This window comes from Coregonus clupeaformis, chromosome 17, assembly GCF_020615455.1.
Source record: "Coregonus clupeaformis isolate EN_2021a chromosome 17, ASM2061545v1, whole genome shotgun sequence".
In the NCBI taxonomy this organism is placed as follows: domain Eukaryota; kingdom Metazoa; phylum Chordata; class Actinopteri; order Salmoniformes; family Salmonidae; genus Coregonus; species Coregonus clupeaformis.
This window is the reverse complement of record NC_059208.1, coordinates 36,882,189-36,898,088: the sequence shown is the minus strand read 5'-3', so window position 1 is coordinate 36,898,088 and position 15,900 is coordinate 36,882,189. Positions and strand designations below refer to the sequence as shown.

Below are 15,900 nucleotides of genomic sequence, written 5' to 3'. Positions count from 1 at the left end.
AAACGGCTCTGCTGATTTTCCCTTCTTCTGTCAGAAAACAACTGCAGCTAATGTGTCTCTGCCAGAAAATATGGTTACAGAGGGTGAAGTCTGTTCTGTGTTCTAGACCGTTGGTTTGGTCTATAGAAGATGTATTGATATAGCCTGGGTGCCAGTCTGTTTCTGCTCTCTTGCCAACTCTTTATGGAATTGTCATGCAAAACATTTGGCTTGACAATGACAATGGTGTGTAGGGAAAAGCACAAACAGATCTGGGACCAGGTTAGTATTGATATTGTTAGTGATATTGATAGTGATGTTTTACTGGCTTGTAGTGTTATAGTAGTATTGAATGAAGCATGTTTGTCAGAGTCGCTTACAATACATTTCAATTGGTTTCTACAAGATCAATTTGGAGAATTGTATTCATTTCTCATGCTATTTCATTTCCTCAATAAAACAGCAATTCCAGAGTAGCATTGCATTTTTATTCTATCAATTCCAGAGTATTCCTCTGACTGATATAGATTCTTGTCTCAGCTTTGATTGTTATTATTTCTGGTGACTTTATTAGTTCTCTAAGTTAGTCAGAGGACAGTTGATAAATCATTAGTCCATCCCTGGAGACTAGAACTCCCATGAAGACATGACAAATCCCAGAGCTCCATGTCCCATCTATCACCCCCTGAGAGACACACACACACACACACACACACACTCCCTGTCCCACACAGATTCCATGGCTGCTTCAGGGAACGCCGAGCCAGCTTTTGTTTTGGTGGCCCGTTACCACGGCAACCGCTGCCATCCCTGACGTTGTAATTCACCACGGCAGAGTTTCCAGGCACTCACATGGGACAGTGAGACAGTTGGAGACATGTCGTAACAGTGCTGTGTAATGGTCAGGGATGGCAGCCAACGCACATCTGGGGTGGTGAAGGAGTCTCACCAGAGCATATCACAGTCACAGTGTGGGCATGCCTAAATGGCTTTGATGTTCATTTGTGCGGTCATCGATGTGTCTGCTAACATATCAGTTAGTCTGATACTGCCCCACTGCTGTAGTATATTTTGTGAAGATGTTTTAGAAATGCTCATAGTCTCTATATTCGTCTCAGAATGTCTCGGTTTGTCTCTTTGTTTCTTTGGTTTCAGTTTGTTCAATCTTGGTGATAGTGGATCGAGATAGTGGATCTCTAGGCATAGTCAAAGTGTACATCATGGTGTTTCAGGTAGGCTATCTCTGTTGGGTCAATGTTGTACCTTAGACTTGTGTCTTAGCCTTTGCCACGTGGAGTCTTGTAGGCAGGCTGCTGCAAAGTGAGGGCAGCCCTGTCTGATAGCCCTAGGTGGGATTTGTGCTGTGGATTAGAGAAATAGACTCCACAATCCAGCCTCTCTTCTTAGGGCTTACGAGCCTGGAAAGGAGCCTGCGCTGCCTTGGAACCTGGTGCAGCCATGGCAGGCAGCACACAAAGACTATCTGAACTAGCATTTACTGCTCACCACACACACACACACACACACACACACACACACACACACTAGCACTGAATTACTTATGCAATTTTCCAAACACCAGTAGCCTAACCTTCTATTCCTCTGCAGGTGCTATGGTGGTGGTGCACAATAGCTACAGTATGCCTTGAAGGTGGGCAATCCTGGTATTAGGGGCCCCGGGCCTCTACAGTTACCCAGCTCAATCATGGGTTAGTCTGTAAAGGCTGCTTTACATCAGACCGAGGGCATTACAGCCCGTCTAACAACCTTGATGTCTGACATCTCTCCTCTCTAGATGAGGATCAATGCCATCTTTAACTAGCTGCACTTTATCTGCTTCTCCTGTTAGCAACACACACACACTCAGTATGACATACATACACACACCGGCACAAACATTAATTGAATATAGACCCAAAAACACCATCTCATGAATATATACTATCTAGTATATCTTACTTAAACACACACACACACACACACACACACACACACACAGAGAGAGACAGACAGAGACAGAGACAGACAGATACACTCATATACACACACAGTTTCGCAAACACAGAAAATCGACATCACAAATCGGCTTAACTCTCCCCGACACGTCTGTGAATTAAGCCCTTTCTTTACTCACCGTTTTCCATTATAAAAGCATTGTCAACCGCTGAATCGGTTACAGGTACCCTTAGCTCTGGCCTGTCTCTCTCTCCCTCAATCCATCTCTCTCCCCCTTTTCTCAGTGTCCCAACATCCATCTAACGCCCCCTCTCCTCTATCCCCCATTCCTCTCTTTCTCTCTCTCTGTCTCTCTCCCCCTTTCACTATCTCCCAATCTCCCTCTCTCTCGATCTCTCTCTCCTCTCCTCCTGTCACCTTCTTTCCCATTACCCCCCACTGCCCTCCCCCCTCCTCTCTCCAGCCCGCCTTCGTTCTTTCTTGCTGAGATGAAACTCCTGGAGGGATTGGGCCTTGCATGCGTGCAGGTGGGGGAAGAGGATAGATGGGAGAGAGAGAGAAAGAGAAAACAAAAGAGAAAGGGAAAACGAAAGAAACAGAAAGAGAGAGTTAATGAAAGAGAAAGCAAGAGAAGAGAGAGCTAGAGAGTGATGGGAGAGAGGAAGTGAAAAAGATAGATTTAGGATTGTATAAAATTAGATTTTTTTACAAGGACATATACAGGATAATACCCTCTATAAGATAACCTTCACTCCAAATCAAAACTCCAAACCTACAACCTGATTTTGGAAAAAATTACCTGGAAGGATTCTGGAAGGATTTTTACTACCAAGGATTCTTACTGCCAAGGACTATCCAGCAAACTTTCTGACAAACCAGCAACCAGCAAAAGAAGCACAACAAAAACCCTAAAATATCATCCAACCTGGAACTGAGTAAATCATGTTCAGTCTGAAGCTACTTCGAAAGCCTAGAATGAAAAGAACATTACAATAATCTCTAGATATTTAACTTTATAAAGAACATTAATTAACACTGAAGTGTGAAGTGAGAGGTGTGAAGCCCCTGAGCCCATCAATGGCAGCAGAGTTCCTCCCCCATCCAAATGCAGAGGACTCTTTGGCCCCCTGCTCCATTGACTTCCCTCTGTGCAGAGGTCACCACAGTACAGTACCCCTTGGATATTAAAAATGACAAGGCACGGAAAGAGTACAAAGAGTAGCTCCTCTTGGACAATCCAGAGACACTTTTTGCTGACTGCTACAAAAATGGGAACGTAAGAAACCTAATCTTCCACACAGACCATCCCTAGGGATGGCACACAGCTATAAGAGTACTCTACCCATCTTTTAAGAGAGAGGGTATTGGCGGAGGGTGGACAATCAGAATACTGCAAAACGAGGACCCTGAGACTGAGACACCCTCTGTCAACCTGTACAAGAATGGAACAGTGGTGGTGCAGGTCAACTTCATACATTTCCAAAAGGACTTCCACAGAATCAAAGCGAGAGCATGCCAGGAGAAGCTTTCCCTTGGTGACGACTCCCCCACCCCGAGCGAGTCTGATCACACCTCTTCAAACTGTCCTGCAGACGAGTATAGTCACCCCCCCCAGCACTGAACACACCCAGGTCCCACAACTGCACTGTTCCTCCATCATTGAGAGGGATAAATTCACCAAGCTGGAGAGAGACATATTGGAGCTCAGAGAGCTAGTCCACACACTCCAGACAGCACAGACACACAAAACAGACCAGCACAACACCACCACCCCCTACAGTACCCAGAGGGCTGAAGGTGGAGATAGACGGCTGTCTGAGAGAGCTGGCTGCACTCCGGTCTGAGGTGAGAGAACTGAAGGAGGAGAGAGAGGAACACATGGCACAGCTAACAGCACTGCAGGAGGAGATGAGAAAGCTGAGGTGCGACAATCAACCACTAATGAGAGAGCTAGCCATCCCCCCCAGATAAACCAATAGAACAGCCCTCTTCAGACCTCATCCACAGCCTTAACACCACAGCAGGACAGACAAGGCAGGATCCACCAATCCAGCAGACTCCCCCTCCTGGCACCCCCCCTGTCAGCCAACCGGATAGCTCTCCTGACAACACCCCCACACCCACTGAGGACACACAAAAGCCAGAGATTGTGCTCCTCATTGACTCAAAAGGAGAAACTTTTTCCAAAACACCAAGTGGCTAAACTCTGGCGTCCGAACACCTGGCGTGCCCTGGAGCTGCTGTCAGAGGACCGACCAGGGTCCCCCAGCCACATCATAATACACACAGGCACAAACGACCTGAGATCCCAGCAGGAAAGGGTGGCCACAGCACTCAAGGGAGTGATTGAAAAAGCCTCTTACACTTTCCCCAACACAAGTGGTTATCTCCACCCTGCTACCACAAAGATACTTCCACCCTGCCACCATACAGCGGGTGAATGCAAGGATTTCCCGGGACTGTACCTCAAAACCAAATGTTTACCTGGCCCACCACTCCACCTTGGACTTGAACAGCCTTTATGAACAGGTCCACCTCTAGAAGGCAGCAGTCCCCACCAAGAGGACCTACACCCAGACAACAGCACCACCAGTCACATCCCCACCCCAACCAGTCGACCCCTCCCCCAAAAAACCTTAGCCACCCTATATAGGCCCGCCCAGATCAGTCTTATGCCCCTTCTGCCCCACCCCCCATGCCCCCCGCTCCTGCAGCAAGGAACTAAACATGACAGCCACACATATGCCCAGGCCGTGAGCAGAGCAACAGGCCCAACATCCACTAATACACCCGTCCAAGCCCCATCCTGCGACCTAAGATGTATGTATCGGATGCTCAACATGCTCTGCTCACACCTACTGTAATGGTCCGAGCCTAAACCACACAAAAACAACACTAGACACTATGGAACACACAACTTTTACTATCTCATCCTGGAGTATATAAGGTCTGAGGTCATCTGTCTTTGGCCTAAAGAGCAGGAACCCAGACTTCAAAGAAATTGGAAATACAGACATTGTCATCCTACAAGAAACATGGTGTAGAGGAGATGGACCCACTGGTTGCCCTCTAGGTTACATAGAGCTGGTAGTCCCATCCACCAAACTACCAGGTGTGAAACAGGGAAGAGACTCAAGGGGTATACTAATTTGGTATAGAGCAGACCTAAATTTCCTAATGTGTACTACCTACAGTGGGGGAAAAAAGTATTTAGTCAGCCACCAATTGTGCAAGTTCTCCCACTTAAAAAGATGAGAGAGGCCTGTAATTTTCATCATAGGTACACGTCAACTATGACAGATAAAATAAGAAAAAAAATCAGGAAAATCACATTGTAGGATTTTTTATGAATTTATTTGCAAATGATGGTGGAAAATAAGTACACTGCTCAAAAAAATAAAGGGAAAACTTAAACAACACAATGTAACTCCAAGTCAATCACACTTCTGTGAAATCAAACTGTCCACTTAGGAAGCAACACTGATTGACAATACATTTCACATGCTGTTGTGCAAATGGAATAGACAACAGGTGGAAATTATAGGCAATTAGCAAGACACCCCCAATAAAGAAGTGGTTCTGCAGGTGGTGACCACAGACCACTTCTCAGTTCCTATGCTTCCTGGCTGATGTTTTGGTCACTTTTGAATGCTGGCGGTGCTTTCACTCTAGTGGTAGCATGAGACGGAGTCTACAACCCACACAAGTGGCTCAGGTAGTGCAGCTCATCCAGGATGGCACATCAATGTGAGCTGTGGCAAGAAGGTTTGCTGTGTCTGTCAGCGTAGTGGCCAGAGCATGGAGGCGCTACCAGGAGACAGGCCAATACATCAGGAGACGTGGAGGAGGCCGTAGGAGGGCAACAACCCAGCAGCAGGACCGCTACATCCGCCTTTGTGCAAGGAGGAGCAGGAGGAGCACTGCCAGAGCCCTGCAAAATGACCTCCAGCAGGCCACAAATGTGCATGTGTCTGCTCAAACGGTCAGAAACAGACTCCATGAGGGTGGTATGAGGGCCCGACGTCCACAGGTGGGGGTTGTGCTTACAGCCCAACACCGTGCAGGACGTTTGGCATTTGCCAGAGAACACCAAGATTGGCAAATTCGCCACTGGCGCCCTGTGCTCTTCACAGATGAAAGCAGGTTCACGCTGAGCACATGTGACAGACGTGACAGAGTCTGGAGACACCGTGGAGAACGTTCTGCTGCCTGCAACATCCTCCAGCATGACCGGTTTGGCGGTGGGTCAGTCATGGTGTGGGGTGGCATTTCTTTGTGGGGCCGCACAGCCCTCCATGTGCTCGCCAGAGGTAGCCTGACTGCCATTAGGTACTGAGATGAGATCCTCAGACCCCTTGTGAGACCATATGCTGGTGCGGTTGGCCCTGGGTTCCTCCTAATGCAAGACAATGCTAGACCTCATGTGGCTGGAGTGTGTCAGCAGTCCAAATCCAGACCTCCATGGGTTGATACATTTGATTTCCATTGATCATTTTTGTGTGATTTTGTTGTCAGCACATTCAACTATGTAACTAAGTATTTGATAAGATTATTTAATTCATTCAGATCTAGGATGTGTTGTTTAAGTGTTCCCTTTATTTTTTTGAGCAGTGTATTTGGTCAATAACAAAAGTTTCTCAATACTTTGTTATATACCCTTTGTTGGCAATGACACAGGTCAAACGTTTTCTGTAAGTCTTCACAAGGTTTTCACACACTGTTGCTGGTATTTTGGCCCATTCCTCCATGCAGATCTCCTCTACAGCAGTGATGTTTTGGGGCTGTCGCTGGGCAACACAGACTTTCAACTCCCTCCAAAGATTTTCTATGGGGTTGAGATCTGGAGACTGGCTAGGCCACTCCAGGACCTTGAAATGCTTCTTACGAAGCCACTCCTTCGTTGCCCGGGCGGTGTGTTTGGGATCATTGTCATGCTGAAAGACCCAGCCACGTTTCATCTTCAATGCCCTTGCTGATGGAAGGATGTTTTCACTCAAAATCTCACGATACATGGCCCCATTCATTCCTTTACACGGATCAGTCGTCCTGGTCCCTTTGCAGAAAAACAGCCCCAAAGCATGATGTTTCCACCCCCATGCTTCACAGTAGGTATGGTGTTCTCTGGATGCAACTCAGCATTCTTTGTCCTCCAAACACGACGAGTTGAGTTTTTACCAAAAATTTATATTTTGGTTTCATCTGACCATATGACATTCTTCCAATCCTCTTCTGGATCATCCAAATGCACTCTAGCAAACTTCAGACGGGCCTGGACATGTACTGGCTTAAGCAGGGGGACACGTCTTGCACTGCAGGATTTGAGTCCCTGGCGGCGTAGTGTGTTACTGATGGTAGGCTTTGTTACTTTGGTCCCAGCTCTCTGCAGGTCATTCACTAGGTCCCCCCGTGTGGTTCTGGGATTTTTGCTCACCGTTCTTGTGATCATTTTGACCCCACGGGGTGAGATCTTGCGTGGAGCCCCAGATCGAGGGAGATTATCAGTGGTCTTGTATGTCTTCCATTTCCTAATAATTGCTCCCACAGTTGATTTCTTCAAACCAAGCTGCTTACCTATTGCAGATTCAGTCTTCCCAGCCTGGTGCAGGTCTACAATTTTGTTACGGGTGTCCTTTGACAGCTCTTTGGTCTTGGCCATAGTGGAGTTTGGAGTGTGACTGTTTGAGGTTGTGGACAGGTGTCTTTTATACTGATAACAAGTTCAAACAGGTGCCATTAATACAGGTAACGAGTGGAGGACAGAGGAGCCTCTTAAAGAAGAAGTTACAGGTCTGTGAGAGCCAGAAATCTTGCTTGTTTGTAGGTGACCAAATACTTATTTTCCACCATAATTTGCAAATAAATTCATTAAAAATCCTACAATGTGATTTTCTGAGAAAAAAAAATCTCAATTTGTCTGTCATAGTTGACGTGTACCTATGATGAAAATTACAGGCCTCTCTCATCTTTTTAAGTGGGAGAACTTGCACAATTGGTGGCTGACTAAATACTTTTTTCCCCCACTGTCTATCCCCCCAATAGAATCCCCATACTTTAACGATGACAGCTTCTCCATCCTAGAGGGGGAGATCAACCATTTCTAGGCCCAGAAACTTGTACTAGTCTGTGACGACCTAAATGCCAGAACTGGACAAGAACCTGACACTCTTAGCTCACAGGGGGACAAACACCTACCTGGAGGTGACAGCATTCCCTCCCAAATATCATATCAAATTAAAATGTATTTGCCACATGCGCCAAATACAACAGTGTGAAATGCTTACTTACAAGCCCTTAACCAACAATGCAGTTTTAAGAAAAATAAGTGTTAAGTAAAAAATGTATAACTTAAAATAACAAATAATTAAAGAGCAGCAGTAAAATAACAGTAGCGAGGCTATACAGGGTGTACCGGTACAGAGTCAATGTGCGGGGGCACAGGTTAGTCAAGGTAATTGAGGTAATATGTACATGTAGGTAGAGTTAAAGTGACTATGCATAGTCCCGTGTAGCTCAGTTGGTACAGCATGGAGCTTGCAACGCCAGGGTTGTGGGTTCGATTCCCACGGGGGGCCAGTATGAAAATGTATGCACTCACTAACTGTAAGTCGCTCTGGATAAGAGCGTCTGCTAAATGACTAAAATGTAAATAATTACTGTAGATTACTTTATCACTGACCTCAACCCAGAGTCTCTCAGAGCGTTCACAGTCAGCCTACTGACAGCCCTATCAGATCACAGCAAAATCACAGTCTACTTGAACAGAGCAATACTCAATCATGAGGCATCAAAGCCAAAGGAACTGCATAACATTAAGAAATACTATAGATGGAAGGAGTAGTGTAGAAACTTCCTGGACAGAACGTTCCACTGTAATAGTGAAGGTGTAAACATGGCAGTAGAAAACCTAAACAGTATATTTGACCTCTCAGCTTCCCTATCAAATCAAAAAATGTAAAGCAGACAATTTAAGAAAATTAACAACAATGACAAAAACAATGATGAATAATGCAAAAACCTAAGAAAGAAATTGAGAAACCTATCCAACCAAAAACATAGAGACCCAGAAAACCTGAGCCTACACCTTCACTATGGTGAATCACTAAAACAATACAGAAATACACTACGGAAAAAGAAGGAACAGCATGTCAGAAATCAGCTCAATATAACAGAAGAATCCATAGAATCTAACCACTTCTAGGAAAATCGGAACACACAAAACAAACAGCAACACAAAGAGTTATCTATCAAAAACAAAGATGTATGGATAAACCACTTCTCTTTTTGGCTCTATAACAAAGAACAAACAGCAAAAACATATACATGTCTCCCGAGTGGCGCAGTGGTCTAAGGCACTGCATCGCAGTGCTAGCTGTGCCACTAGAGATCCTGGTTCGTATCCAGGCTCTGTCGTAGCCGGCCACAACCGGGAGACCCATGGGGCGGCGCACAATTGGCCCAGCGTCGTCCAGGGTAGGGGAGGGAATGGCCGGCAGGGATGTAGAGCATGGCGTTTGCAACGCCAGGGTTGTGGGTTCAATTCCCACGGGGGCCAGTATGAAAAAAAAAAAAAAAAAAGATAATGTAAGTCGCTCTGGATAAGAGCGTCTGCTAAATGACTAAATGTAAATGTAAATACAAATCTTAGAATCAACTATTAAAGACTACCAGAACCCACTGGATTCTCCAATTACATTGAATGAAGTACAGGAAGAAATACAAACCCTCCAACCCAAAAAGGCCTTTTTGATCAAATAAAATGATGATAAAATATACAGACCACAAATTCCAATTGGCTATACTTAAACTTTTTAACATCATCCTCAGCTCTGGCATTTTCCCCAATATTTGGAACCAAGGACTGATCACCCCAATCCACAAAAGTGGAGACAAATTTGACCCAAATAACTACCGTGGGATATGCGTGAACAGCAACCTTGGGAAAATCCACTGCATTATCATTAACAGCAGACTTGTACATTTCCTCACAATGTACTGAGCAAAGTGGAGGCTGCTAAGGGGAGTGCGGTTCATAATAATGGCTGGAATTGAGTCAATGGAATGGTATCAAACACATTGAAACCACGTGTTTGATACCATTCCATTAACTCCATTCCAGCCATTATTATGAGCCGTCCTCCCCTCAGCAGCCTCCACTGATTGACACATTGGAAAGAATTAACAAAAAAACTGAGCAAACTAGAATGCTGTTTGACCCTAAACAGAGAGTACACCGTGGCAGAATACCTGACCACTGTGACTGACCCAAAATTAAGGAAAGCTTTGACTATGTACAGACTCAGTGAGCATAGCTGTGCTATTGAGAGAGGCCACCGTAGGCAGACCTAGCTCTCAAGAGAAGACAGGCTATGTGCACACTACCCACAAAATGAGGTGGAAACTGAGCTGCACTTCCTAACCTCCTGCCAAATGTATGACCATATTAGAGACACATATTTCCCTCAGATTACATAGACCCACAAAGAATTCGAAAAAACAAATCCAATTTTGATAAACTCCCATATCTGCTGGGTGAAATACCACCGTGTGCCATCACAGCAGCAAGATTTGTGACCTGTAGCCACAAGAAAAGGGCAACTAGTGAAGAACAAACACCATTGTAAATACAACCCATATTTCTTTATTTATTTTCCCTTTTGTACTTTAACTATTTGCACATCGTTACAACACTGTATATAGACATAATATGACATTTGAAATGTCTATATTCCTTTGGAACTTTTGTAAGTGTAATGTGTACTGTTAATCTTTTATTGTTTATTATCTATTCCACTTGCTTTGGCAATGTAAACATATGTTTCCCATGCCAATAAAGCCCTTTGAATTGAAATGAATTGAATTGAGAGGGGAGAAAGAGAGAGAAAGAGAGAGACAGCGACCTGCCACCCAGCACCATTGTTCTGAACGCCGGGGAGGAGACAGCCTGAACGATTCTGACAGGCCGTGTCTGCTCAGTTTGTTCTCCAATCGGCCCACACAGTTACCAGCAGGGTGTACACACACACACACACACACAGCACATACACACACACATTCAGGAAGACAGACAGTAGACAAATTAACGAGGGAAAGCAAGTAAAATAGGAAAGAGTCGGAGCCGAGGAAAAAGGCTTCGTTTCTGAACGCCTCACTCCAGAGGTTTGGCTGGTAGAGAAAAGCGAGAAGCGACTCGTTTCATGACAAAGCGATGAAAGAGCAGCAATGAATTCATCACATTCCCTCTGGTTCAATCCAGAGCGCTTTATGAAAAATAATATTCTACCACTACTGATCCGCCCATTAGGGCTATACACATCGCAATACCATGAGGGGAAGAGATGTGTGCTGACTACAGACAATCAATGAATCAGCCGCATATGCCGGCTACATCAACAGTGTTTATTGACTCTCTGATGCTCTGCTGCTCCGATGCTCAACAACCCACGGATGCTGTCAAGAATGCTGTAGGTGGGTGTAGTGGTGGAATCAAGCGCAGGACACCGAAGTATAGTCCAAAAGACTTTAGTTCAAATTCCAACAAGGAAAATACGAACAAAACTTGCCCGAAGGCGAAACTACGCACGAAGGCGACACAAACAAAAGGCGCACTAAACAGGTGCGTAAACGCTCCAACACAGTGGAGTGAAGCTCAACCGAGCGAAAAAACAAGCACAACACACGACAGAAAATAATCACACACAAACACAGACACACCCAACGAGACTTAAATAGAACACTAATGAGGACTAACTAGACACAGGTGTACAACATCAAGACCAAACCAAACGAACATGAAACATAGATCGGTGGCAGCTAGTACTCCGGGGACGACGACCGCCGATGCCTGCCCGAACCAGGAGGAGGAGCAGCCTCGGCCGAAACCGTGACAGTACCCCCCCCTTGACGCGCGGCTCCAGCCGTGCGCCGACCCCGGCCTCGGGGATGACCAGGAGGACGCGGAGCAGGGCGCGCGGGATGGTCCCGGTGGAACTCCGACAGGAGAGATCGGTCTAGGATGTCCCTCCGCGGCACCCAGCACCGCTCCTCCGGGCCGTACCCCTCCCACTCCACGAGATACTGGAGACCCCCCATCCGGCGTCTGGAGTCCAAGATGGACCGAACGGTGTACGCCGGAGCCCCCTCGATGTCCAATGGGGGCGGAGGAGTCTCTCCTATCTCATTGTCCTGGAGTGGACCAGCTACCACCAGCCTGAGAAGAGACACATGGAACGAGGGGTTAATATTCTTATATTCAACAGGTAGATGTAACCTATAACACACCTCGTTCAATCTTCTCAGGACTTTAAAGGGCCCCACAAACCGCCGACCCAGCTTCCGGCAGGGCAGGCGGAGGGGCAGGTTTCTGGTAGAGAGCCAGACTCGATCTCCGGGTGCGTACACCGGCCCCTCACTGCGGTGGAGATCGGCGCTCGCCTTGTGACGAAGGACGGCCCGCTGCAGGTGGACGTGGGCAGCGTTCCACGTCTCTTCCGAGCGCCTCATCCAATCATCCACCGCAGGGGCCTCGATCTGGCTCTGCTGCCATGGTGCCAGAACCGGCTGGTAACCCAATACACATTGGAAAGGGGTTAGGTTAGTAGAGGAGTGGCGGAGAGAGTTCTGGGCCATCTCGGCCCAGGGGAATGTAACGCGCCCACTCCTCAGGCCGGTCCTGGCAATACGACCTCAGAAACCTACCCACATCCTGGTTAACACGTTCTACCTGCCCATTACTCTCCGGGTGGTACCCCGAGGTAAGGCTAACCGAGACCCCCAGACGCTCCATAAACGCTCTCCACACACGGGAGGTAAACTGAGGGCCTCGATCAGACACTATATCCTCGGGGACCCCGTAATGCCGGAAGACGTGGGTAAATAGGGCCTCAGCGGTCTGTAGGGCAGTAGGAAGACCCGACATAGGGAGAAGACGACAGGCCTTAGAGAACCGGTCCACAACGACCAGGATGGTGGTATTCCCCTGAGAGAGGGGAAGGTCTGTTACAAAATCCACCGAGAGGTGGGACCATGGTCGTTGTGGAACGGGTAGGGGCTGTAACTTACCCCTGGGCAGATGTCGGGGCGCCTTACACTGGGCGCACACCGAGCAGGAGGAGACGTAAACCCTCACATCCCTAGCCAAAGTAGGCCACCAGTATTTAGTGCTAAGGCAATGCACTGTCCGGCCAATACCCGGATGTCCAGAGGAGGGTGACGTGTGAGCCCAGTAGATGAGTCGATCCCGAATCTCGAGCGGAACGTACCTCCGACCCTCAGGACATTGTGGAGGGCTGGGGTCTGTACGCACGCTCGCTCGATCTCGGCATCGACCTCCCACACCACCGGTGCCACAAGGCAAGACTCCGGTAGTATGGGAGTAGGCTCAACGGACCTCTCCTCCATGTCATACCGCCGGGACAGTGCATCTGCCTTACCATTCTGGGACCCAGGGATGTACGTGATTTTAAATACGAACCTGGTGAGAAACATACTCCATCGAGCCTGGCGAGGGTTCAGTCTCCTCGCTGCCCGGATGTACTCCAGGTTCCGATGGTCAGTCAAAATGAGGAAAGGGTGTTGAGCCCCCTCAAGCCAATGCCTCCACACCTTAAGGGCTTGAACTACAGCTAACAGCTCCCTGTCCCCAACGTCATAGTTACGCTCCGCCGGGCTGAGCTTTTGGAGTAAAAAGCACAGGGGCGGAGTTTAGGTGTCGAGCCGGACCGTTGAGAGAGAACGACCCCTATACCAGCCTCAGACGCGTCCACCTCAACCTGAAATGGAATTGTGGGATCCGGATGCGCCAGCACCGGAGCCGACGTAAACAGGTCCTTCAGTCTCCCAAAGGCCCTGTCCGCATCAGCTGACCACTGCAGGCGCACCGGACCCCCCTTCAGAAGGGACGTGATGGGAGCTGCCACCTGTCCAAAACCCCCGGATAAACCTCCGGTAGTAATTCGCAAAGCCCAAGAACTGCTGCACCTCTTTTACAGTGGTTGGAGTTTGCCAATTACGCACAGCGGACACACGATCCACCTCCATTCTCACCCCTGACGCGGACAACCGATAACCCAAAAAGGAGACCGACTCCTGGAAAAACAGACATTTCTCTGCCTTGACATATAGGTCGTGCTCCAACAGCCTCCTCAATACCCGTCGCACCAGGGTTATATGCTCAGCTCGGGTAGACGAGTACACCAGAATATCATCAATGTACACGACCACCCCTTGTCCCTGCATATCCCGGAAAATGTCATCTACGAAGGATTGGAAGACTGATGGAGCATTCATCAACCCATATGGCATGACAAGATACTCGAAATGACCTGACGTGGTACTAAACGCCGTTTTCCATTCATCGCCCTCCCTAATGCGCACCAAGTTATACGCGCTCCTGAGATCCAATTTTGTGAAAACCGCGCCCATGCAATGACTCCGTCATGGTCACAATCAGAGGGAGTGGATAACTGCATTTCACAGTAATCTGATTGAGACCACGGTAATCAATGCACGGGCGCAACCCTCCATCTTTCTTTTTCACAAAAAAGAAACTCGAAGAGGCGGGGGAAATGGAAGGCCGAATGTATCCCTGTCTCAAAGATTCGGCTATGTAAGTCTCCATAGCTTTCCTCTCCTCTTGAGACAAAGGATACACATGGCTCCGTGGGAGCGCTGCTCCTGCCTGAGATCAATCGCACAATCCCCCTGTCTATGGGGAGGCAACTGCGTCGCCCTAGTTTTGCTAAACACAAGAGCTAAATCCCCATATTCAGGCGGAATGTGCAGTGCGGGCACTTGGTTTGGACTTTCCACCGAAGTCGCCCCCACGGAAACACCCAGACATCGCCCCTCACACTGAGCAGACCACCCATCGAGAGCCCTCTGTTGCCACGAAATAGCAGGGTTATGGGTGCTTAACCAGGGAATCCCCAGCACCACTGGGTACGCAGGAGAGTCGATCAGATACAGCTGTATAGTCTCTTCATGACCCCCCTGCGCACACATCCTAAGTGGCGCTGTGACCTCCCTGATCAACCCCGACCCCAACGGGCGGCTATCTAAGGCATGTACGGGAAAAGGTTTGTCAACAGGCAGGAGAGGGATCCCTAACTCTAAACAAAACTTTCGATCAACAAAATTCCCAGCTGCGCCTGAATCTACTAGCGCCTTATGCTGGGAATGAGGTGCAACCTGTGGAAAACCAACAGGTATACAAAAGTGCGCAACAGAAAGCTCTGGGTAAGCGGGGCGTCTACTCACCTGGGAGGCCCCCCCAGTGCGTGGCCTGTTGTCCTCTCCCTCGGAGAACCCTCCCCAGCACCTGGCCGCAGTGTGCCCTCCACGACCTCCGCTCTCTAGCGCCAGCGCCCCCGAGCTCCATGGGGCACGGCTCGGAGGCGCTGGAGGGTGAAATGGACGGACCCCCCTCGGAACGTCCGCGGGTAGCTAGCAGGTTATCCAGCCTGATGGACATGTCGACCAACTGGTCGAACGAGAGGCTGGTGTCCCTACAGGCCAGCTCCCGACGGACGTCCTCGCGAAGACTACATCTGTAGTGATCGACGAGAGCCCGCTCATTCCACCCCTGCATCTGCCGCTAGAGTACGGAATTCTAGGGCGAACTCCTGGGCACTCCTCCTCCCCTGCCGGAGGAAGACCAGATGCTCCCCGCCGCTTTCCCCTCCGGGGATGAGTCAAACACCGCCCTGAAGCGGCGGGAGAACTCGTCGTAGGTGATGGTATCCGCGTCGATCCTCCTCCACTCCGCGTTGGCCCATTCCAACGCCTTCCCGGAAAGGCAGGAGATCAGGGCGGACACGCTCTCATGTCCCGAGGGCGCCGGGTGCACGGTGGCCAGGTACAGCTCCACCTGGAGAAGGAATCCCTGACACCCGGCCGCGGTCCCATCGTAGGCCCTCGGGAGTGAGAGTCGAACTCCTCGGGGTTCCGGAACGGGAATGGGCTGACTGG

At 48.6% G+C, this 15,900-nt stretch overlaps 1 protein-coding gene across 2 annotated transcripts in view; it reads left to right on the top strand.

Moving 5' to 3' along the window:
* Positions 1–15,900, top strand: part of LOC121586337 (RNA-binding motif, single-stranded-interacting protein 3) — a 268,385-nt gene that overhangs the window by 238,316 nt on the left and 14,169 nt on the right. The gene's annotated exons all lie outside the window — the stretch shown is intronic.